The sequence below is a fragment of the Drosophila takahashii genome, unplaced genomic scaffold (assembly GCF_030179915.1).
Source record: "Drosophila takahashii strain IR98-3 E-12201 unplaced genomic scaffold, DtakHiC1v2 scaffold_183, whole genome shotgun sequence".
Taxonomy (NCBI): domain Eukaryota; kingdom Metazoa; phylum Arthropoda; class Insecta; order Diptera; family Drosophilidae; genus Drosophila; species Drosophila takahashii.
In genome coordinates, this window is record NW_027221681.1 from 18,905 (window position 1) to 43,081 (window position 24,177).

Genomic DNA, 24,177 nt, shown 5'->3' on the forward strand with positions numbered 1-24,177 from the left:
TGTCTCTTATTTGCATGTTCGGACTTAGAATATTTTTATACGCGTCACTAATAGGATGACGATACATATGGCTACCATTGTTAAATATATTTAAATAAAATTTATTTAAATATAATTATTATTTTATATATATATATTTTATATATATATATATTCTGACTTAAAAAAGCCAAACAAAATAAACACAATTAAATTTATGTTTATTATCGAATCATCAAGCAAAGGATAAGCTTCAGTGGATCGCAGTATGGCAGCTGCTCAACCACTTACAACACCTTGCCTGTTACAAAAGTCGTTTACAATTGATTCTAGGCTTTGTCATTGTATTAAATAATGCTTTTATATGTAACTAGCGCGGCATCAGGTGATCGAAGATCCTCCCAATTTACTATGTTACAAATTACATTGGCATCACATCCATTGTCGTTTATAAAGTAAATTATAAACTTTAAATGGTTTAGAAGCCATACAATGCAAATTGCCCCTTATTTATCATTGCAGTCCAGCACGGATACGACCTTAGAGGCGTTCAGGCATAATCCAACGGACGTAGCGTCATACCACTGTTCGCTCGAACAAGTATTGTGCCATTGGTCCGTACCTGCGGTTCCTCTCGTACTACGCAGGAATGCTGTCGCAACAACGTTTTGTCATTAGTAGGGTAAAACTAACCTGTCTCACGACGGTCTAAACCCAGCTCACGTTCCCTTGCATGGGTGAACAATCCAACGCTTGGTGAATTTTGCTTCACAATGATAGGAAGAGCCGACATCGAAGGATCAAAAAGCGACGTCGCTATGAACGCTTGGCCGCCACAAGCCAGTTATCCCTATGGTAACTTTTCTGACACCTCTTGTTAAAAACTCTTTAAACCAAAAGGATCGATAGGCCGAGCTTTTGCTGTCCCTGTGTGTACTGAACACCGAGATCAAGTCAGCATTTGCCCTTTTGCTCTATGTGTGGTTTCTGTCCGCACTGAGCTGGCCTTGGGACACCTCCGTTATTATTTGAGAGATGTACCGCCCCAGTCAAACTCCCTACCTGGCAATGTCCTTGAATTGGATCATACCTGAGTAATTGGAGTTATACCAAATTTTCAAATCAAAAATACATAAATGCACCGTTTTATTAAAGAATTTGTTTGCGATTATATAACAAACTCGTGATACTTTGATCAAGAAGCTTGCATCAAAACCCAATACCATAAGATATAATAAATATATCCGTATAATGGCTAGGAAATGATACACGTTCCATTTAATCAAGTAAGTAAGGAAACAATAAGAGTAGTGGTATTTCATTGACGATACCAAACCGAAGTCTAATATCTCCCACTTATTCTACACCTCTTATGTCTCCTTACACTGCCAGATTAGAGTCAAGCTCAAAAGGGTCTTCTTTCCCCGCTAATTATTCCAAGCCCGTTCCCTTGGCTGTGGTTTCGCTAGATAGTAGATAGGGACAGTAGGAATCTCGTTAATCCATTCATGCGCGTCACTAATTAGATGACGAGGCATTTGGCTACCTTAAGAGAGTCATAGTTACTCCCGCCGTTGACCCGCGCTTACTTGAATTTCTTCACTTTGACATTCAGAGCACTGGGCAGAAATCACATTGTGTCAACACCCGCTAGGGCCATCACAATGCTTTGTTTTAATTAGACAGTCGGATTCCCCAAGTCCGTGCCAGTTCTGAATTGATTGTTAATTGATAATCGTTATAATTAATAAGAACTAATTGGTTTGACCCAATTAGTATTCTTAAAAATTTTAGCAAGAAAGTTCCACAATTGGCTACGTAACTAACTATCCGGGGAACAAGTAACTAACATAAATGCTAGAAACTCTATTTACCCAGAACGAGCACATAAACCATGTTATTGTTTCCCAATCAAGCCCGACTATCTCAATCTTCAGAGCCAATCCTTATCCCGAAGTTACGGATCTAATTTGCCGACTTCCCTTACCTACATTATTCTATCGACTAGAGACTCTTCACCTTGGAGACCAGCTGCGGATATTGGTACGGCCTGTTGAGAAGTTTGCGTGTCCCCACCATAAATTTTCAAGGTCCGAGGAGAAAATATCGACACAACAGTATATGTCATGCTCTTCTAGCCCATCTACCATATCTCTCTGCGAAAGACTTCCATGGTAGTACGGCTATAAAACAGAAAAGAAAACTCTTCCGATATCTCTCGACGGCTTCTTTATGGTCGTTCCTGTTGCCAGGATGAGCACGAGGCCCATATTTAATAACAAACGGATACTCAACAGGTTACGGAATTGGAACCGTATTCCCTTTCGTTCAAAATTATTCAAGTATATTATATTAGCTTGATTTGTATATATTGCGTTTTTGGTTTTACTTGAAAATTTTCGGCTTTCGCCTTGAACTTAGGACCGACTAACTCGTGATCAACCACTGTTCACACGAAACCCTTCTCCACTTCAGTCCTCCAAGGTCTCATTCGATTATTTGCTACTACCACCAAGATCTGTACCAATGGCAGCTCCATGCAGGCTTACGCCAAACACTTCTACGCATACCATTGTACCTTCCTACTCACTAAAGTTTCAAAATTTATATCACAAGTAATATAAATCATCTACTTTAGCGGTAATGTATAGGTATACAACTTAAGCGCCATCCATTTTAAGGGCTAGTTGCTTCGGCAGGTGAGTTGTTACACACTCCTTAGCGGATTTCGACTTCCATGATCACCGTCCTGCTGTTTTAAGCAACCAACGCCTTTCATGGTATCTGCATGAGTTGTTAATTTGGGCACCGTAACATTACGTTTGGTTCATCCCACAGCGCCAGTTCTGCTTACCAAAAGTGGCCCACTGGGCACATTATATCATAACCTTAAACTTCATATCAAGAAAGTTAAGGTTCTTACCCATTTAAAGTTTGAGAATAGGTTAAGATCGTTTCGACCCTAAGGCCTCTAATCATTCGCTTTACCAGATAAGATTATTTTATATAATATTAAAATGCACCAGCTATCCTGAGGGAAACTTCGGAAGGAACCAGCTACTAGATGGTTCGATTGGTCTTTCGCCCCTATACTCAATTCTGACAATCGATTTGCACGTCAGAACTGTTTCGGTCTTCCATCAGGGTTTCCCCTGACTTCAACCTGATCAAGTATAGTTCACCATCTTTCGGGTCACAGCATATATGCTCAAGGTACGTTCCAGTTAGAGGCATAAATAATATAAATATCATTATACATAACTATATAGAACGCCCCGGGATTGTGTTAATTAGCTATAAATAGTTAAAAAACTAATCCCATTATTAGTCAAGTTAATTACGCTATTAGGTTTATATCCCAATAACTTGCACATATGTTAGACTCCTTGGTCCGTGTTTCAAGACGGGTCCCGAAGGTATCCTGAATCTTTCGCATTGTTAATCCTACAAGTGCATATAATAAACACAAAAATCAATGATAATCATGCCATTATATAATTCCGAAAAATTAACGCACTGTATTCATATAAATCTATCAGCACTTTATCAAATTAATAACATTTATTCTGTGTTAAAATGCAAGCAATTTAATTTGAATAAACTATAAGTTATATTTTATGATAAATTTGGTATGCTAATAGATTACAATGTCCTTATATGGAAAAAATGCACACTATTATCATAATATTGTTTAAATATTACAATTTTAATGATGAATTTTCCATAACGGATATTCAGGTTCATCGGGCTTAACCTCTAAGCAGTTTCACGTACTGTTTAACTCTCTATTCAGAGTTCTTTTCAACTTTCCCTCACGGTACTTGTTTACTATCGGTCTCATGGTTATATTTAGTTTTAGATGGAGTTTACCACCCACTTAGTGCTGCACTATCAAGCAACACGACTCTTTGGAAACATCATCTAGTAATCATTAACGTTATACGGGCCTGGCACCCTCTATGGGTAAATGGCCTCATTTAAGAAGGACTTAAATCGTTAATTTCTCATACTAGAATATTGACGCTCCATACACTGCATCTCACATTTGCCATATAGACAAAGTGACTTAGTGCTGAACTGATTTCTTTTCGCTCGCCGCTACTAAGAAAATCCTTGTTAGTTTCTTTTCCTCCCCTAATTAATATGCTTAAATTCAGGGGGTAGTCCCATATGAGTTGAGGTTGTATATAACTTTTATTTGCAATTAATTCTTTATATATAATGATAAAACATTTTATTAAATTCGTTTAAAGCTGACGTATATATATATTAATGGCATTTATTTGTAACGAATTAACGAAGAATAATAATATTGTCAACGTTTTTCATATTTCAAATCATTAATAAGAGACAATTCTAGATAATATTTTATGCTAGACATTTCTCAGTATTATTTGATTGAAAAAGAAAATATTCCTCTTCGTTTTTCTCAAAGTTTAATTACTATTGTGAGATAATGTTTTTCATATATTTGTTAATATTATGAATAAAATAATTAAATTATTTTTATCCAATAATATACCATATGCTTATAAAATTTTATTATAAAATTTGTATAAACAACTTAATTAGCATAGTCTTACAACCCTCAACCATATGTAGTCCAAGCAGCACTATAAAATTAATTAAAGTACATAACAGCATGGACTGCGATATGCGTTCAAAATGTCGATGTTCATGTGTCCTGCAGTTCACACGATGACGCACAGTTTGCTGCGTTCTTCATCGACCCATGAGCCGAGTGATCCACCGCTTAGAGTTTTATAATATTGGTTTTAAATTTGGTCAAATATGTTTTTATTGAAAGAAATTAAAAATACACCATTTTACTGGCATATATCAATTCCTTCAATAAATGTATTTATATACCTAAAATAAATGCTGCGAAATGTCTTAGTTTTATATAAACAATATATATCAAAGTATTATTTGTAATGGCATTTGTTTGTTAATATATATTGATAATTTTATATAAAACATTAACCTGAAACCAGGTACAACATTGTATATTTTAGGTTGTTGCATTATCCAATGTATGATCATCATCAAATTAGTTGGCCAATACATCTCGCAACGCGTGTATATTATGGTCCATATACACACAAAAGTTTATAATAAATATATAAAATATATTTTATTATATTAATAATTCGATTTGCTTGTTCGAATTTTATGTTTGTTTCTATTTAATTTATTTGTAATAATATTATATTATTACAATATTTCGATTTGCTTGTTCGAAATTTATTTGATCTTTTACTTTTAAGATCATATTTTTGGTATAATTATTATTATAATTATTATGTATATATATATATATATTGGTAATTTGTATTAAATTTGTATTAACAAATTTTTTTATTAACGGTAAGGATATTATACAATAATGATCCTTCCGCAGGTTCACCTACGGAAACCTTGTTACGACTTTTACTTCCTCTAAATAATCAAGTTCGGTCAACTTTTGCGAAACAACCGTAACACACAAGGCGTCACAGTGATCACGTCCGGAGACCTCACTAAATAATTCAATCGGTAGTAGCGACGGGCGGTGTGTACAAAGGGCAGGGACGTAATCAATGCGAGTTAATGACTCACACTTACTGGGAATTCCAAGTTCATGTGAACAGTTTCAGTTCACAATCCCAAGCATGAAAGTGGTTCAGCGGTTTACCCGGACCTCTCGGTCTAGGAAATACACGTTGATACTTTCATTGTAGCGCGCGTGCAGCCCAGGACATCTAAGGGCATCACAGACCTGTTATTGCTCAATCTCATTATTGCTAGACGCAATTTGTCCATTTAAGAAGCTAGTGTCCTTATAATGGGACAAACCAACAGGTACGGCTCCACTTATATAAACACATTCAAACACAATAAACATTTTACTGCCACCATGAATGAAGGCTATATAAGCTTCAACACCATAATCCTGAAGATATCTATTTAATATATTTGAGTCTCGTTCGTTATCGGAATTAACCAGACAAATCACTCCACGAACTAAGAACGGCCATGCACCACCACCCATAGATTCGAGAAAGAGCTATCAATCTGTCTTACACACTTATGTTCGGACCTGGTAAGTTTTCCCGTGTTGAGTCAAATTAAGCCGCAGGCTCCACTCCTGGTGGTGCCCTTCCGTCAATTCCTTTAAGTTTCAGCTTTGCAACCATACTTCCCCCGGAGCCCAAAAGCTTTGGTTTCCCGGGAAGCGACTGAGAGAGCCATAAAAGTAGCTACACCCAATTGCTAGCTGGCATCGTTTATGGTTAGAACTAGGGCGGTATCTGATCGCCTTCGAACCTCTAACTTTCGTTCTTGATTAATGAAAACATCTTTGGCAAATGCTTTCGCTTAAGTTAGTCTTACGACGGTCCAAGAATTTCACCTCTCGCGTCGTAATACTAATGCCCCCAAACTGCTTCTATTAATCATTACCTCTTGATCTGAAAACCAATGAAAGCAGAACAGAGGTCTTATTTCATTATCCCATGCACAGAATATTCAGGCATTTGAAGCCTGCTTTAAGCACTCTAATTTGTTCAAAGTAATTGTACCGGCCCACAATAACACTCGTTTAAGAGCACTAATGCAGGTTTTTAAATAGGAGGAACATATGAAAAAATACAAGTATTTAAACACATATAAGAACTCCACCGGTAATACGCTTACATACATAAAGGTATAGTACTAACCACAATTGTAAGTTGTACTACCCGTATGAAGCACAAGTTCAACTACGAACGTTTTAACCGCAACAACTTTAATATACGCTATTGGAGCTGGAATTACCGCGGCTGCTGGCACCAGACTTGCCCTCCAATTGGTCCTTGTTAAAGGATTTAAAGTGTACTCATTCCAATTACAGGGCCTCGGATATGAGTCCTGTATTGTTATTTTTCGTCACTACCTCCCCGAGCTGGGAGTGGGTAATTTACGCGCCTGCTGCCTTCCTTAGATGTGGTAGCCGTTTCTCAGGCTCCCTCTCCGGAATCGAACCCTGATTCCCCGTTACCCGTTGCAACCATGGTAGTCCTAGATACTACCATCAAAAGTTGATAGGGCAGACATTTGAAAGATCTGTCGTCGGTACAAGACCATACGATCTGCATGTTATCTAGAGTTCAACCAATATAACGATCTTGCGATCGCTTGGTTTTAGCCTAATAAAAGCACATGTCCCATAAGGTTCATGTTTTAATTGCATGTATTAGCTCTAGAATTACCACAGTTATCCAAGTAACTGTTAACGATCTAAGGAACCATAACTGATATAATGAGCCTTTTGCGGTTTCACTTTTAATTCGTGTGTACTTAGACATGCATGGCTTAATCTTTGAGACAAGCATATAACTACTGGCAGGATCAACCAGAATAATGTTTTCGTTCATATTTCATTCATATTTTTTGAATAGAAATTAGTAATATAAATATAATAGATTTTATTTCCATTTTATATGTTCGGTTTTTCTTAAATATTGATTTTAATTCAATATTTTTTTTTTGCTTTGTGAAATAATTCTATTTTAATTCGAATACGGCCATTTTTATATGGCATTCGTATACGTTCTTTAATTTTTACTTGTTTCGCCACTAATATAACAAGTTTATAATTGATGTTAAAGAAAAAGTACAACTTTTTTATAACACAATTTTCAATATATATTGTTCTTTCTATAAGTTTTTATTATATTATATATACATATTTCATTCTAAAATATCATTTTTGTTCAACATACATAATTATTGTATCCACACATGTACAATTTTTGTTTAACCAATATAAATATTGAGTTAAATCATTTGCATTTTGATGATAAATTTAAAATTTATCTTTTCCATATAACTCTCTGGTAATATATGATATAAAACCGAGCGCATATGAAATTATTTTGATCACTAATATTGCAATTATATTTTATTATAATGCTTTTTGTAAACACATTGTACCGGCAAGCGATACTCTGTGCCCAAACGACAGGGGATATAATAATTTAATATAAATTATCATATATACCTGCCACCAAAGATTAACGATAAAAGTCGGAAACAATTTGTTATTCTATATATAATAGAAACTTGACCTCTGTTTCACCTTATTATCATGGGTTTATAATATTAACCGCGTAGCCAAGTCTTAATTTCATTTAAGAAACAAATTTATACGGATAATATTTTGATTTTAATATATGTTGTTCTATTGATAACAAAAGTATATATTATAATATATTTTGTTCAATAGTAGATGGACTACTTACTGTACCATCCTTATTTTTTATTATTATTGATATACATTATATTGACAACAGCATATGATATTCATATGGTTTGTTCAATAATTAATTGGTGGACAACCACTGACCATCCTATAGTAGTTTTTGGCCACGACGTCTAAATATCGAAATTATTTAATTCCGTTTGCCACCCATACGATAGATATTAACTATCTATAATAATAATGTGTACGCATAAAATATTATATGTATATATATAGACCAACAGACAAGCACTTCACCCTATAGTAGTTTTTGGCCACGACGTCTATATATCGGGCATATTTAATTCTCTTTGCCACCCAACCAAAGATATTCACTTTTTTATATAAAGTATTATTTGATCATATTAATATAACCAATTATTTCTGCCATATTCATATAATTTCTTTATGAATTATTTTTTGGTCATATCCATATAATCTATATGCCGTATCCATATAATGAATACGGCATATCCATACAACTAGCCATATTTGTATGTCAATGTATATTTTATTATACATTTTTTTTCCTTATACATATAATATGGTATTTCCATATCGCTATAATTGAATTATATGTATAAGATATCATTTATATATAGCATTGCCAAAATAATATGATAAACATAAATTTTGAACAATACGGCCGGTCGGCGAGCACTGCCTCCCTATATATGTTTTTGGCCACGACGTCTAAATATTGGGTATTTTTCGTACTGCGGCCCCGGTGTATGTAAATTGGGCATATTTCGTACTGATGCCAACATATCTATATGACTCATTATTTTCTTCCATATCAATATAACTTCTTTTATTTCCATATTCAAGTAATTTCTTTATTTGCCATATCAATATAAAATATTTTTTGGTCATATTTATATAATCTATATGCCGTATCCATATAATGAATACGGCATATCCATACAACTAGCCATATTTGTATGTCAATGTATATTTTATTATACATTTTTTTTCTTTATACATATAATATGGTATTTCCATATCGCTATAATTGAATTATATGTATAAGATATCATTTATATATAGCATTGCCAAAATAATATGATAAACATAAATTTTGAACAATACGGCCGGTCGGCGAGCACTGCCTCCCTATATATGTTTTTGGCCACGACGTCTAAATATTGGGTATTTTTCGTACTGCGGCCCCGGTGTATGTAAATTGGGCATATTTCGTACTGATGCCAACATATCTATATGACTCATTATTTTCTTCCATATCAATATAACTTCTTTTATTTCCATATTCAAGTAATTTCTTTATTTGCCATATCAATATAAAATATTTTTTGGTCATATTTATATAATCTATATGCCGTATCCATATAATGAATACGGCATATCCATACAACTAGCCATATTTGTATGTCAATGTATATTTTATTATACATTTTTTTTCTTTATACATATAATATGGTATTTCCATATCGCTATAATTGAATTATATGTATAAGATATCATTTATATATAGCATTGCCAAAATAATATGATAAACATAAATTTTGAACAATACGGCCGGTCGGCGAGCACTGCCTCCCTATATATGTTTTTGGCCACGACGTCTAAATATTGGGTATTTTTCGTACTGCGGCCCCGGTGTATGTAAATTGGGCATATTTCGTACTGATGCCAACATATCTATATGACTCATTATTTTCTTCCATATCAATATAACTTCTTTTATTTCCATATTCAAGTAATTTCTTTATTTGCCATATCAATATAAAATATTTTTTGGTCATATTTATATAATCTATATGCCGTATCCATATAATGAATACGGCATATCCATACAACTAGCCATATTTGTATGTCAATGTATATTTTATTATACATTTTTTTTCTTTATACATATAATATGGTATTTCCATATCGCTATAATTGAATTATATGTATAAGATATCATTTATATATAGCATTGCCAAAATAATATGATAAACATAAATTTTGAACAATACGGCCGGTCGGCGAGCACTGCCTCCCTATATATGTTTTTGGCCACGACGTCTAAATATTGGGTATTTTTCGTACTGCGGCCCCGGTGTATGTAAATTGGGCATATTTCGTACTGATGCCAACATATCTATATGACTCATTATTTTCTTCCATATCAATATAACTTCTTTTATTTCCATATTCAAGTAATTTCTTTATTTGCCATATCAATATAAAATATTTTTTGGTCATATTTATATAATATATATGCCGTATCCATATAATGAATACGGCATATCCATACAACTAGCCATATTTGTATGTCAATGTATATTTTATTATACATTTTTTTTCTTTATACATATAATATGGTATTTCCATATCGCTATAATTGAATTATATGTATAAGATATCATTTATATATAGCATTGCCAAAATAATATGAAAAACATAAATTTTGAACAATACGGCCGGTCGGCGAGCACTGCCTCCCTATATATGTTTTTGGCCACGACGTCTAAATATTGGGTATTTATCGTACTGCGGCTCCGGTGTATGTAAATTGGGCATATTTCGTACTGATGCCACCATATCCATATAACTTATTTTTTGTTCTATATCTATATAATTATCCATATCCACACTAGAATTTAGTATTTATCCCATATCCATATAAATCATTATTTACCATATCAATATAAATAATATTTTTCCATATTCATACTAGAACTTATTATTTCTTTAATATTCATATAACTCAATATTTTTTCATATCCATACTAGAACTTATTCTTTTTCCCATATCCATACTAGAACTTATAAATTTTCCCATATTCATATAACTAATTTTTTTCATATCCATACTAGAACATTATATTTTTGCCATATCTCTACAACTCATTTTATTCCATATCCATACTAGAACTTATTATTTCTTAAATATCCATATAACTTAATATTTTTCCATATCCATACCAGAACTTTTTATTTTTCCCATATCCATAGAACTAATTTTTTTCATATCCATACTAGAACCTAATTTTCTTCCTATATCCATATAACTTATTATTTACTATTACAATATAATTAATTTTTTCCATATCCATACTAGAGCTTATTATCTCTTCAATATCCATAAAACTCAATATTTTTTCATATCCATACTAGAACTGATTATTTTTCCCATATCCATACTAGAACTCAGTATTCTTCCCATATCCATACTACAACTTAGTATTTTTCCCATATGCATATAACTCATTATTTAGCATATCAATATAACTAATTTTTTTCCATATCCATACTAGAACTTATTATTTCTTTAATATCCATATAACTCAATATTTTTTTATATCCATACTAGAACTTATTATTTTTCCCATATCCATACTAGAACTTATAAATTTTCCCATATTCATATAACTAATTTTTTTCATATCCATACTAGAACATTAAATTTTTTGCCATATCTATATAACTCATTTTATTCCATATCCATACTAGAACTTATTATTTCTTTAATATCCATATAACTCAATATTTTTTCATATCCATACTAGAACTTATCATTTTTCCCATATTCATATAACTCATTTTTCCATATCCATACTAGAACTCTGTATTCTTTTCCATATCCATATAACTCATTTTTTTTTCATATCCATACTAGAAATTATTATTTTTCCCATATCCACATAACTCATTTTTTTCATATCCATACTAGAACTTGTTATTTTTCCCATATCCATATAACTCATTTTTTTCATATCCATACTAGAACTTAATATTATTTTCATATCCATATAACTCATGTTTGGACTTGGAATATTTTTATACACGTCACTAATAGGATGACGATTCAATCATCTATTTTAAGAGGAACATTGACTTGCATATGTCTCTTACTTGCATGTTCGGACTTAGAATATTTTTATACACGTCACTAATAGGATGACGATTCAGTTGGCTACCTTAAGAGGTACATATACTTGCATATGTCTCTTACTTGTATGTTCGGACTTAGAATATTTTTATACACGTCACTAATAGGATGACGATTCAGTTGGCTACCTTAAGAGGTACATATACTTGCATATGTCTCTTATTTGCATGTTCGGACTTAGAATATTTTTATACGCGTCACTAATAGGATGACGATTCAGTTGGCTACCTTAAGAGGTACATATACTTGCATATGTCTCTTATTTGCATGTTCGGACTTAGAATATTTGTATACGCGTCACTAATAGGATGACGATTCAGTTGGCTACCTTAAGAGGTACATATACTTGCATATGTCTCTTACTTGTATGTTCGGACTTAGAATATTTGTATACACGTCACTAATAGGATGACGATTCAGTTGGCTACCTTAAGAAGTACATATACTTGCATATGTCTCTTATTTGCATGTTCGGACTTAGAATATTTTTATACGCGTCACTAATAGGATGACGATACATATGGCTACCATTGTTAAATATATTTAAATAAAATTTATTTAAATATAATTATTATTTTATATATATATATTTTATATATATATATATATATTCTGACTTAAAAAAGCCAAACAAAATAAACACAATTAAATTTATGTTTATTATCGAATCATCAAGCAAAGGATAAGCTTCAGTGGATCGCAGTATGGCAGCTGCTCAACCACTTACAACACCTTGCCTGTTACAAAAGTCGTTTACAATTGATTCTAGGCTTTGTCATTGTATTAAATAATGCTTTTATATGTAACTAGCGCGGCATCAGGTGATCGAAGATCCTCCCAATTTACTATGTTACAAATTACATTGGCATCACATCCATTGTCGTTTATAAAGTAAATTATAAACTTTAAATGGTTTAGAAGCCATACAATGCAAATTGCCCCTTATTTATCATTGCAGTCCAGCACGGATACGACCTTAGAGGCGTTCAGGCATAATCCAACGGACGTAGCGTCATACCACTGTTCGCTCGAACAAGTATTGTGCCATTGGTCCGTACCTGCGGTTCCTCTCGTACTACGCAGGAATGCTGTCGCAACAACGTTTTGTCATTAGTAGGGTAAAACTAACCTGTCTCACGACGGTCTAAACCCAGCTCACGTTCCCTTGCATGGGTGAACAATCCAACGCTTGGTGAATTTTGCTTCACAATGATAGGAAGAGCCGACATCGAAGGATCAAAAAGCGACGTCGCTATGAACGCTTGGCCGCCACAAGCCAGTTATCCCTATGGTAACTTTTCTGACACCTCTTGTTAAAAACTCTTTAAACCAAAAGGATCGATAGGCCGAGCTTTTGCTGTCCCTGTGTGTACTGAACACCGAGATCAAGTCAGCATTTGCCCTTTTGCTCTATGTGTGGTTTCTGTCCGCACTGAGCTGGCCTTGGGACACCTCCGTTATTATTTGAGAGATGTACCGCCCCAGTCAAACTCCCTACCTGGCAATGTCCTTGAATTGGATCATACCTGAGTAATTGGAGTTATACCAAATTTTCAAATCAAAAATACATAAATGCACCGTTTTATTAAAGAATTTGTTTGCGATTATATAACAAACTCGTGATACTTTGATCAAGAAGCTTGCATCAAAACCCAATACCATAAGATATAATAAATATATCCGTATAATGGCTAGGAAATGATACACGTTCCATTTAATCAAGTAAGTAAGGAAACAATAAGAGTAGTGGTATTTCATTGACGATACCAAACCGAAGTCTAATATCTCCCACTTATTCTACACCTCTTATGTCTCCTTACACTGCCAGATTAGAGTCAAGCTCAAAAGGGTCTTCTTTCCCCGCTAATTATTCCAAGCCCGTTCCCTTGGCTGTGGTTTCGCTAGATAGTAGATAGGGACAGTAGGAATCTCGTTAATCCATTCATGCGCGTCACTAATTAGATGACGAGGCATTTGGCTACCTTAAGAGAGTCATAGTTACTCCCGCCGTTGACCCGCGCTTACTTGAATTTCTTCACTTTGACATTCAGAGCACTGGGCAGAAATCACATTGTGTCAACACCCGCTAGGGCCATCACAATGCTTTGTTTTAATTAGACAGTCGGATTCCCCAAGTCCGTGCCAGTTCTGAATTGATTGTTAATTGATAATCGTTATAATTAATAAGAACTAATTGGTTTGACCCAATTAGTATTCTTAAAAATTTTAGCAAGAAAGTTCCACAATTGGCTACGTAACTAACTATCCGGGGAACAAGTAACTAACATAAATGCTAGAAACTCTATTTACCCAGAACGAGCACATAAACCATGTTATTGTTTCCCAATCAAGCCCGACTATCTCAATCTTCAGAGCCAATCCTTATCCCGAAGTTACGGATCTAATTTGCCGACTTCCCTTACCTACATTATTCTATCGACTAGAGACTCTTCACCTTGGAGACCAGCTGCGGATATTGGTACGGCCTGTTGAGAAGTTTGCGTGTCCCCACCATAAATTTTCAAGGTCCGAGGAGAAAATATCGACACAACAGTATATGTCATGCTCTTCTAGCCCATCTACCATATCTCTCTGCGAAAGACTTCCATGGTAGTACGGCTATAAAACAGAAAAGAAAACTCTTCCGATATCTCTCGACGGCTTCTTTATGGTCGTTCCTGTTGCCAGGATGAGCACGAGGCCCATATTTAATAACAAACGGATACTCAACAGGTTACGGAATTGGAACCGTATTCCCTTTCGTTCAAAATTATTCAAGTATATTATATTAGCTTGATTTGTATATATTGCGTTTTTGGTTTTACTTGAAAATTTTCGGCTTTCGCCTTGAACTTAGGACCGACTAACTCGTGATCAACCACTGTTCACACGAAACCCTTCTCCACTTCAGTCCTCCAAGGTCTCATTCGATTATTTGCTACTACCACCAAGATCTGTACCAATGGCAGCTCCATGCAGGCTTACGCCAAACACTTCTACGCATACCATTGTACCTTCCTACTCACTAAAGTTTCAAAATTTATATCACAAGTAATATAAATCATCTACTTTAGCGGTAATGTATAGGTATACAACTTAAGCGCCATCCATTTTAAGGGCTAGTTGCTTCGGCAGGTGAGTTGTTACACACTCCTTAGCGGATTTCGACTTCCATGATCACCGTCCTGCTGTTTTAAGCAACCAACGCCTTTCATGGTATCTGCATGAGTTGTTAATTTGGGCACCGTAACATTACGTTTGGTTCATCCCACAGCGCCAGTTCTGCTTACCAAAAGTGGCCCACTGGGCACATTATATCATAACCTTAAACTTCATATCAAGAAAGTTAAGGTTCTTACCCATTTAAAGTTTGAGAATAGGTTAAGATCGTTTCGACCCTAAGGCCTCTAATCATTCGCTTTACCAGATAAGATTATTTTATATAATATTAAAATGCACCAGCTATCCTGAGGGAAACTTCGGAAGGAACCAGCTACTAGATGGTTCGATTGGTCTTTCGCCCCTATACTCAATTCTGACAATCGATTTGCACGTCAGAACTGTTTCGGTCTTCCATCAGGGTTTCCCCTGACTTCAACCTGATCAAGTATAGTTCACCATCTTTCGGGTCACAGCATATATGCTCAAGGTACGTTCCAGTTAGAGGCATAAATAATATAAATATCATTATACATAACTATATAGAACGCCCCGGGATTGTGTTAATTAGCTATAAATAGTTAAAAAACTAATCCCATTATTAGTCAAGTTAATTACGCTATTAGGTTTATATCCCAATAACTTGCACATATGTTAGACTCCTTGGTCCGTGTTTCAAGACGGGTCCCGAAGGTATCCTGAATCTTTCGCATTGTTAATCCTACAAGTGCATATAATAAACACAAAAATCAATGATAATCATGCCATTATATAATTCCGAAAAATTAACGCACTGTATTCATATAAATCTATCAGCACTTTATCAAATTAATAACATTTATTCTGTGTTAAAATGCAAGCAATTTAATTTGAATAAACTATAAGTTATATTTTATGATAAATTTGGTATGCTAATAGATTACAATGTCCTTATATGGAAAAAATGCACACTATTATCATAATATTGTTTAAATATTACAATTTTAATGATGAATTTTCCATAACGGATATTCAGGTTCATCGGGCTTAACCTCTAAGCAGTTTCACGTACTGTTTAACTCTCTATTCAGAGTTCTTTTCAACTTTCCCTCACGGTACTTGTTTACTATCGGTCTCATGGTTATATTTAGTTTTAGATGGAGTTTACCACCCACTTAGTGCTGCACTATCAAGCAACACGACTCTTTGGAAACATCATCTAGTAATCATTAACGTTATACGGGCCTGGCACCCTCTATGGGTAAATGGCCTCATTTAAGAAGGACTTAAATCGTTAATTTCTCATACTAGAATATTGACGCTCCATACACTGCATCTCACATTTGCCATATAGACAAAGTGACTTAGTGCTGAACTGATTTCTTTTCGCTCGCCGCTACTAAGAAAATCCTTGTTAGTTTCTTTTCCTCCCCTAATTAATATGCTTAAATTCAGGGGGTAGTCCCATATGAGTTGAGGTTGTATATAACTTTTATTTGCAATTAATTCTTTATATATAATGATAAAACATTTTATTAAATTCGTTTAAAGCTGACGTATATATATATTAATGGCATTTATTTGTAACGAATTAACGAAGAATAATAATATTGTCAACGTTTTTCATATTTCAAATCATTAATAAGAGACAATTCTAGATAATATTTTATGCTAGACATTTCTCAGTATTATTTGATTGAAAAAGAAAATATTCCTCTTCGTTTTTCTCAAAGTTTAATTACTATTGTGAGATAATGTTTTTCATATATTTGTTAATATTATGAATAAAATAATTAAATTATTTTTATCCAATAATATACCATATGCTTATAAAATTTTATTATAAAATTTGTATAAACAACTTAATTAGCATAGTCTTACAACCCTCAACCATATGTAGTCCAAGCAGCACTATAAAATTAATTAAAGTACATAACAGCATGGACTGCGATATGCGTTCAAAATGTCGATGTTCATGTGTCCTGCAGTTCACACGATGACGCACAGTTTGCTGCGTTCTTCATCGACCCATGAGCCGAGTGATCCACCGCTTAGAGTTTTATAATATTGGTTTTAAATTTGGTCAAATATGTTTTTATTGAAAGAAATTAAAAATACACCATTTTACTGGCATATATCAATTCCTTCAATAAATGTATTTATATACCTAAAATAAATGCTGCGAAATGTCTTAGTTTTATATAAACAATATATATCAAAGTATTATTTGTAATGGCATTTGTTTGTTAATATATATTGATAATTTTATATAAAACATTAACCTGAAACCAGGTACAACATTGTATATTTTAGGTTGTTGCATTATCCAATGTATGATCATCATCAAATTAGTTGGCCAATACATCTCGCAACGCGTGTATATTATGGTCCATATACACACAAAAGTTTATAATAAATATATAAAATATATTTTATTATATTAATAATTCGATTTGCTTGTTCGAATTTTATGTTTGTTTCTATTTAATTTATTTGTAATAATATTATATTATTACAATATTTCGATTTGCTTGTTCGAAATTTATTTGATCTTTTACTTTTAAGATCATATTTTTGGTATAATTATTATTATAATTATTATGTATATATATATATATATTGGTAATTTGTATTAAATTTGTATTAACAAATTTTTTTATTAACGGTAAGGATATTATACAATAATGATCCTTCCGCAGGTTCACCTACGGAAACCTTGTTACGACTTTTACTTCCTCTAAATAATCAAGTTCGGTCAACTTTTGCGAAACAACCGTAACACACAAGGCGTCACAGTGATCACGTCCGGAGACCTCACTAAATAATTCAATCGGTAGTAGCGACGGGCGGTGTGTACAAAGGGCAGGGACGTAATCAATGCGAGTTAATGACTCACACTTACTGGGAATTCCAAGTTCATGTGAACAGTTTCAGTTCACAATCCCAAGCATGAAAGTGGTTCAGCGGTTTACCCGGACCTCTCGGTCTAGGAAATACACGTTGATACTTTCATTGTAGCGCGCGTGCAGCCCAGGACATCTAAGGGCATCACAGACCTGTTATTGCTCAATCTCATTATTGCTAGACGCAATTTGTCCATTTAAGAAGCTAGTGTCCTTATAATGGGACAAACCAACAGGTACGGCTCCACTTATATAAACACATTCAAACACAATAAACATTTTACTGCCACCATGAATGAAGGCTATATAAGCTTCAACACCATAATCCTGAAGATATCTATTTAATATATTTGAGTCTCGTTCGTTATCGGAATTAACCAGACAAATCACTCCACGAACTAAGAACGGCCATGCACCACCACCCATAGATTCGAGAAAGAGCTATCAATCTGTCTTACACACTTATGTTCGGACCTGGTAAGTTTTCCCGTGTTGAGTCAAATTAAGCCGCAGGCTCCACTCCTGGTGGTGCCCTTCCGTCAATTCCTTTAAGTTTCAGCTTTGCAACCATACTTCCCCCGGAGCCCAAAAGCTTTGGTTTCCCGGGAAGCGACTGAGAGAGCCATAAAAGTAGCTACACCCAATTGCTAGCTGGCATCGTTTATGGTTAGAACTAGGGCGGTATCTGATCGCCTTCGAACCTCTAACTTTCGTTCTTGATTAATGAAAACATCTTTGGCAAATGCTTTCGCTTAAGTTAGTCTTACGACGGTCCAAGAATTTCACCTCTCGCGTCGTAATACTAATGCCCCCAAACTGCTTCTATTAATCATTACCTCTTGATCTGAAAACCAATGAAAGCAGAACAGAGGTCTTATTTCATTATCCCATGCACAGAATATTCAGGCATTTGAAGCCTGCTTTAAGCACTCTAATTTGTTCAAAGTAATTGTACCGGCCCACAATAACACTCGTTTAAGAGCACTAATGCAGGTTTTTAAATAGGAGGAACATATGAAAAAATACAAGTATTTAAACACATATAAGAACTCCACCGGTAATACGCTTACATACATAAAGGTATAGTACTAACCACAATTGTAAGTTGTACTACCCGTATGAAGCACAAGTTCAACTACGAACGTTTTAACCGCAACAACTTTAATATACGCTATTGGAGCTGGAATTACCGCGGCTGCTGGCACCAGACTTGCCCTCCAATTGGTCCTTGTTAAAGGATTTAAAGTGTACTCATTCCAATTACAGGGCCTCGGATATGAGTCCTGTATTGTTATTTTTCGTCACTACCTCCCCGAGCTGGGAGTGGGTAATTTACGCGCCTGCTGCCTTCCTTAGATGTGGTAGCCGTTTCTCAGGCTCCCTCTCCGGAATCGAACCCTGATTCCCCGTTACCCGTTGCAACCATGGTAGTCCTAGATACTACCATCAAAAGTTGATAGGGCAGACATTTGAAAGATCTGTCGTCGGTACAAGACCATACGATCTGCATGTTATCTAGAGTTCAACCAATATAACGATCTTGCGATCGCTTGGTTTTAGCCTAATAAAAGCACATGTCCCATAAGGTTCATGTTTTAATTGCATGTATTAGCTCTAGAATTACCACAGTTATCCAAGTAACTGTTAACGATCTAAGGAACCATAACTGATATAATGAGCCTTTTGCGGTTTCACTTTTAATTCGTGTGTACTTAGACATGCATGGCTTAATCTTTGAGACAAGCATATAACTACTGGCAGGATCAACCAGAATAATGTTTTCGTTCATATTTCATTCATATTTTTTGAATAGAAATTAGTAATATAAATATAATAGATTTTATTTCCATTTTATATGTTCGGTTTTTCTTAAATATTGATTTTAATTCAATATTTTTTTTTTGCTTTGTGAAATAATTCTATTTTAATTCGAATACGGCCATTTTTATATGGCATTCGTATACGTTCTTTAATTTTTACTTGTTTCGCCACTAATATAACAAGTTTATAATTGATGTTAAAGAAAAAGTACAACTTTTTTATAACACAATTTTCAATATATATTGTTCTTTCTATAAGTTTTTATTATATTATATATACATATTTCATTCTAAAATATCATTTTTGTTCAACATACATAATTATTGTATCCACACATGTACAATTTTTGTTTAACCAATATAAATATTGAGTTAAATCATTTGCATTTTGATGATAAATTTAAAATTTATCTTTTCCATATAACTCTCTGGTAATATATGATATAAAACCGAGCGCATATGAAATTATTTTGATCACTAATATTGCAATTATATTTTATTATAATGCTTTTTGTAAACACATTGTACCGGCAAGCGATACTCTGTGCCCAAACGACAGGGGATATAATAATTTAATATAAATTATCATATATACCTGCCACCAAAGATTAACGATAAAAGTCGGAAACAATTTGTTATTCTATATATAATAGAAACTTGACCTCTGTTTCACCTTATTATCATGGGTTTATAATATTAACCGCGTAGCCAAGTCTTAATTTCATTTAAGAAACAAATTTATACGGATAATATTTTGATTTTAATATATGTTGTTCTATTGATAACAAAAGTATATATTATAATATATTTTGTTCAATAGTAGATGGACTACTTACTGTACCATCCTTATTTTTTATTATTATTGATATACATTATATTGACAACAGCATATGATATTCATATGGTTTGTTCAATAATTAATTGGTGGACAACCACTGACCATCCTATAGTAGTTTTTGGCCACGACGTCTAAATATCGAAATTATTTAATTCCGTTTGCCACCCATACGATAGATATTAACTATCTATAATAATAATGTGTACGCATAAAATATTATATGTATATATATAGACCAACAGACAAGCACTTCACCCTATAGTAGTTTTTGGCCACGACGTCTATATATCGGGCATATTTAATTCTCTTTGCCACCCAACCAAAGATATTCACTTTTTTATATAAAGTATTATTTGATCATATTAATATAACCAATTATTTCTGCCATATTCATATAATTTCTTTATGAATTATTTTTTGGTCATATCCATATAATCTATATGCCGTATCCATATAATGAATACGGCATATCCATACAACTAGCCATATTTGTATGTCAATGTATATTTTATTATACATTTTTTTTCTTTATACATATAATATGGTATTTCCATATCGCTATAATTGAATTATATGTATAAGATATCATTTATATATAGCATTGCCAAAATAATATGATAAACATAAATTTTGAACAATACGGCCGGTCGGCGAGCACTGCCTCCCTATATATGTTTTTGGCCACGACGTCTAAATATTGGGTATTTTTCGTACTGCGGCCCCGGTGTATGTAAATTGGGCATATTTCGTACTGATGCCAACATATCTATATGACTCATTATTTTCTTCCATATCAATATAACTTCTTTTATTTCCATATTCAAGTAATTTCTTTATTTGCCATATCAATATAAAATATTTTTTGGTCATATTTATATAATCTATATGCCGTATCCATATAATGAATACGGCATATCCATACAACTAGCCATATTTGTATGTCAATGTATATTTTATTATACATTTTTTTTCTTTATACATATAATATGGTATTTCCATATCGCTATAATTGAATTATATGTATAAGATATCATTTATATATAGCATTGCCAAAATAATATGATAAACATAAATTTTGAACAATACGGCCGGTCGGCGAGCACTGCCTCCCTATATATGTTTTTGGCCACGACGTCTAAATATTGGGTATTTTTCGTACTGCGGCCCCGGTGTATGTAAATTGGGCATATTTCGTACTGATGCCAACATATCTATATGACTCATTATTTTCTTCCATATCAATATAACTTCTTTTATTTCCATATTCAAGTAATTTCTTTATTTGCCATATCAATATAAAATATTTTTTGGTCATATTTATATAATCTATATGCCGTATCCATATAATGAATACGGCATATCCATACAACTAGCCATATTTGTATGTCAATGTATATTTTATTATACATTTTTTTTCTTTATACATATAATATGGTATTTCCATATCGCTATAATTGAATTATATGTATAAGATATCATTTATATATAGCATTGCCAAAATAATATGATAAACATAAATTTTGAACAATACGGCCGGTCGGCGAGCACTGCCTCCCTATATATGTTTTTGGCCACGACGTCTAAATATTGGGTATTTTTCGTACTGCGGCCCCGGTGTATGTAAATTGGGCATATTTCGTACTGATGCCAACATATCTATATGACTCATTATTTTCTTCCATATCAATATAACTTCTTTTATTTCCATATTCAAGTAATTTCTTTATTTGCCATATCAATATAAAATATTTTTTGGTCATATTTATATAATCTATATGCCGTATCCATATAATGAATACGGCATATCCATACAACTAGCCATATTTGTATGTCAATGTATATTTTATTATACATTTTTTTTCTTTATACATATAATATGGTATTTCCATATCGCTATAATTGAATTATATGTATAAGATATCATTTATATATAGCATTGCCAAAATAATATGATAAACATAAATTTTGAACAATACGGCCGGTCGGCGAGCACTGCCTCCCTATATATGTTTTTGGCCACGACGTCTAAATATTGGGTATTTTTCGTACTGCGGCCCCGGTGTATGTAAATTGGGCATATTTCGTACTGATGCCAACATATCTATATGACTCATTATTTTCTTCCATATCAATATAACTTCTTTTATTTCCATATTCAAGTAATTTCTTTATTTGCCATATCAATATAAAATATTTTTTGGTCATATTTATATAATCTATATGCCGTATCCATATAATGAATACGGCATATCCATACAACTAGCCATATTTGTATGTCAATGTATATTTTATTATACATTTTTTTTCTTTATACATATAATATGGTATTTCCATATCGCTATAATTGAATTATATGTATAAGATATCATTTATATATAGCATTGCCAAAATAATATGATAAACATAAATTTTGAACAATACGGCCGGTCGGCGAGCACTGCCTCCCTATATATGTTTTTGGCCACGACGTCTAAATATTGGGTATTTTTCGTACTGCGGCCCCGGTGTATGTAAATTGGGCATATTTCGTACTGATGCCAACATATCTATATGACTCATTATTTTCTTCCATATCAATATAACTTCTTTTATTTCCATATTCAAGTAATTTCTTTATTTGCCATATCAATATAAAATATTTTTTGGTCATATTTATATAATCTATATGCCGTATCCATATAATGAATACGGCATATCCATACAACTAGCCATATTTGTATGTCAATGTATATTTTATTATACATTTTTTTTCTTTATACATATAATATGGTATTTCCATATCGCTATAATTGAATTATATGTATAAGATATCATTTATATATAGCATTGCCAAAATAATATGATAAACATAAATTTTGAACAATACGGCCGGTCGGCGAGCACTGCCTCCCTATATATGTTTTTGGCCACGACGTCTAAATATTGGGTATTTTTCGTACTGCGGCCCCGGTGTATGTAAATTGGGCATATTTCGTACTGATGCCAACATATCTATATGACTCATTATTTTCTTCCATATCAATATAACTTCTTTTATTTCCATATTCAAGTAATTTCTTTATTTGCCATATCAATATAAAATATTTTTTGGTCATATTTATATAATCTATATGCCGTATCCATATAATGAATACGGCATATCCATACAACTAGCCATATTTGTATGTCAATGTATATTTTATTATACATTTTTTTTCTTTATACATATAATATGGTATTTCCATATCGCTATAATTGAATTATATGTATAAGATATCATTTATATATAGCATTGCCAAAATAATATGAAAAACATAAATTTTGAACAATACGGCCGGTCGGCGAGCACTGCCTCCCTATAT

General features: G+C 33.2%; 6 non-coding genes across 6 annotated transcripts; all 6 read right to left on the bottom strand.

The window, feature by feature from the left end:
* Positions 1-206: 206 nt before the first annotated feature.
* LOC138914360 (large subunit ribosomal RNA) lies at positions 207-4,163 on the bottom strand. Its single transcript, XR_011420216.1, has one exon. It is a non-coding gene; the product is annotated as a large subunit ribosomal RNA (ribosomal RNA).
* A 398-nt stretch (positions 4,164-4,561) lies between these two features.
* Positions 4,562-4,740, bottom strand: LOC138914363 (5.8S ribosomal RNA). The gene has a single exon (XR_011420219.1). It is a non-coding gene; the product is annotated as a 5.8S ribosomal RNA (ribosomal RNA).
* A 623-nt stretch (positions 4,741-5,363) lies between these two features.
* LOC138914354 (small subunit ribosomal RNA) lies at positions 5,364-7,358 on the bottom strand. The gene has a single exon (XR_011420210.1). It is a non-coding gene; the product is annotated as a small subunit ribosomal RNA (ribosomal RNA).
* A 5,442-nt stretch (positions 7,359-12,800) lies between these two features.
* Positions 12,801-16,757, bottom strand: LOC138914361 (large subunit ribosomal RNA). Its single transcript, XR_011420217.1, has one exon. It is a non-coding gene; the product is annotated as a large subunit ribosomal RNA (ribosomal RNA).
* Positions 16,758-17,155: 398 nt separating this feature from the next.
* Positions 17,156-17,334, bottom strand: LOC138914365 (5.8S ribosomal RNA). The gene has a single exon (XR_011420220.1). It is a non-coding gene; the product is annotated as a 5.8S ribosomal RNA (ribosomal RNA).
* Positions 17,335-17,957: 623 nt separating this feature from the next.
* Positions 17,958-19,952, bottom strand: LOC138914355 (small subunit ribosomal RNA). The gene has a single exon (XR_011420211.1). It is a non-coding gene; the product is annotated as a small subunit ribosomal RNA (ribosomal RNA).
* Between the last annotated feature and the right edge of the window lie 4,225 nt (positions 19,953-24,177).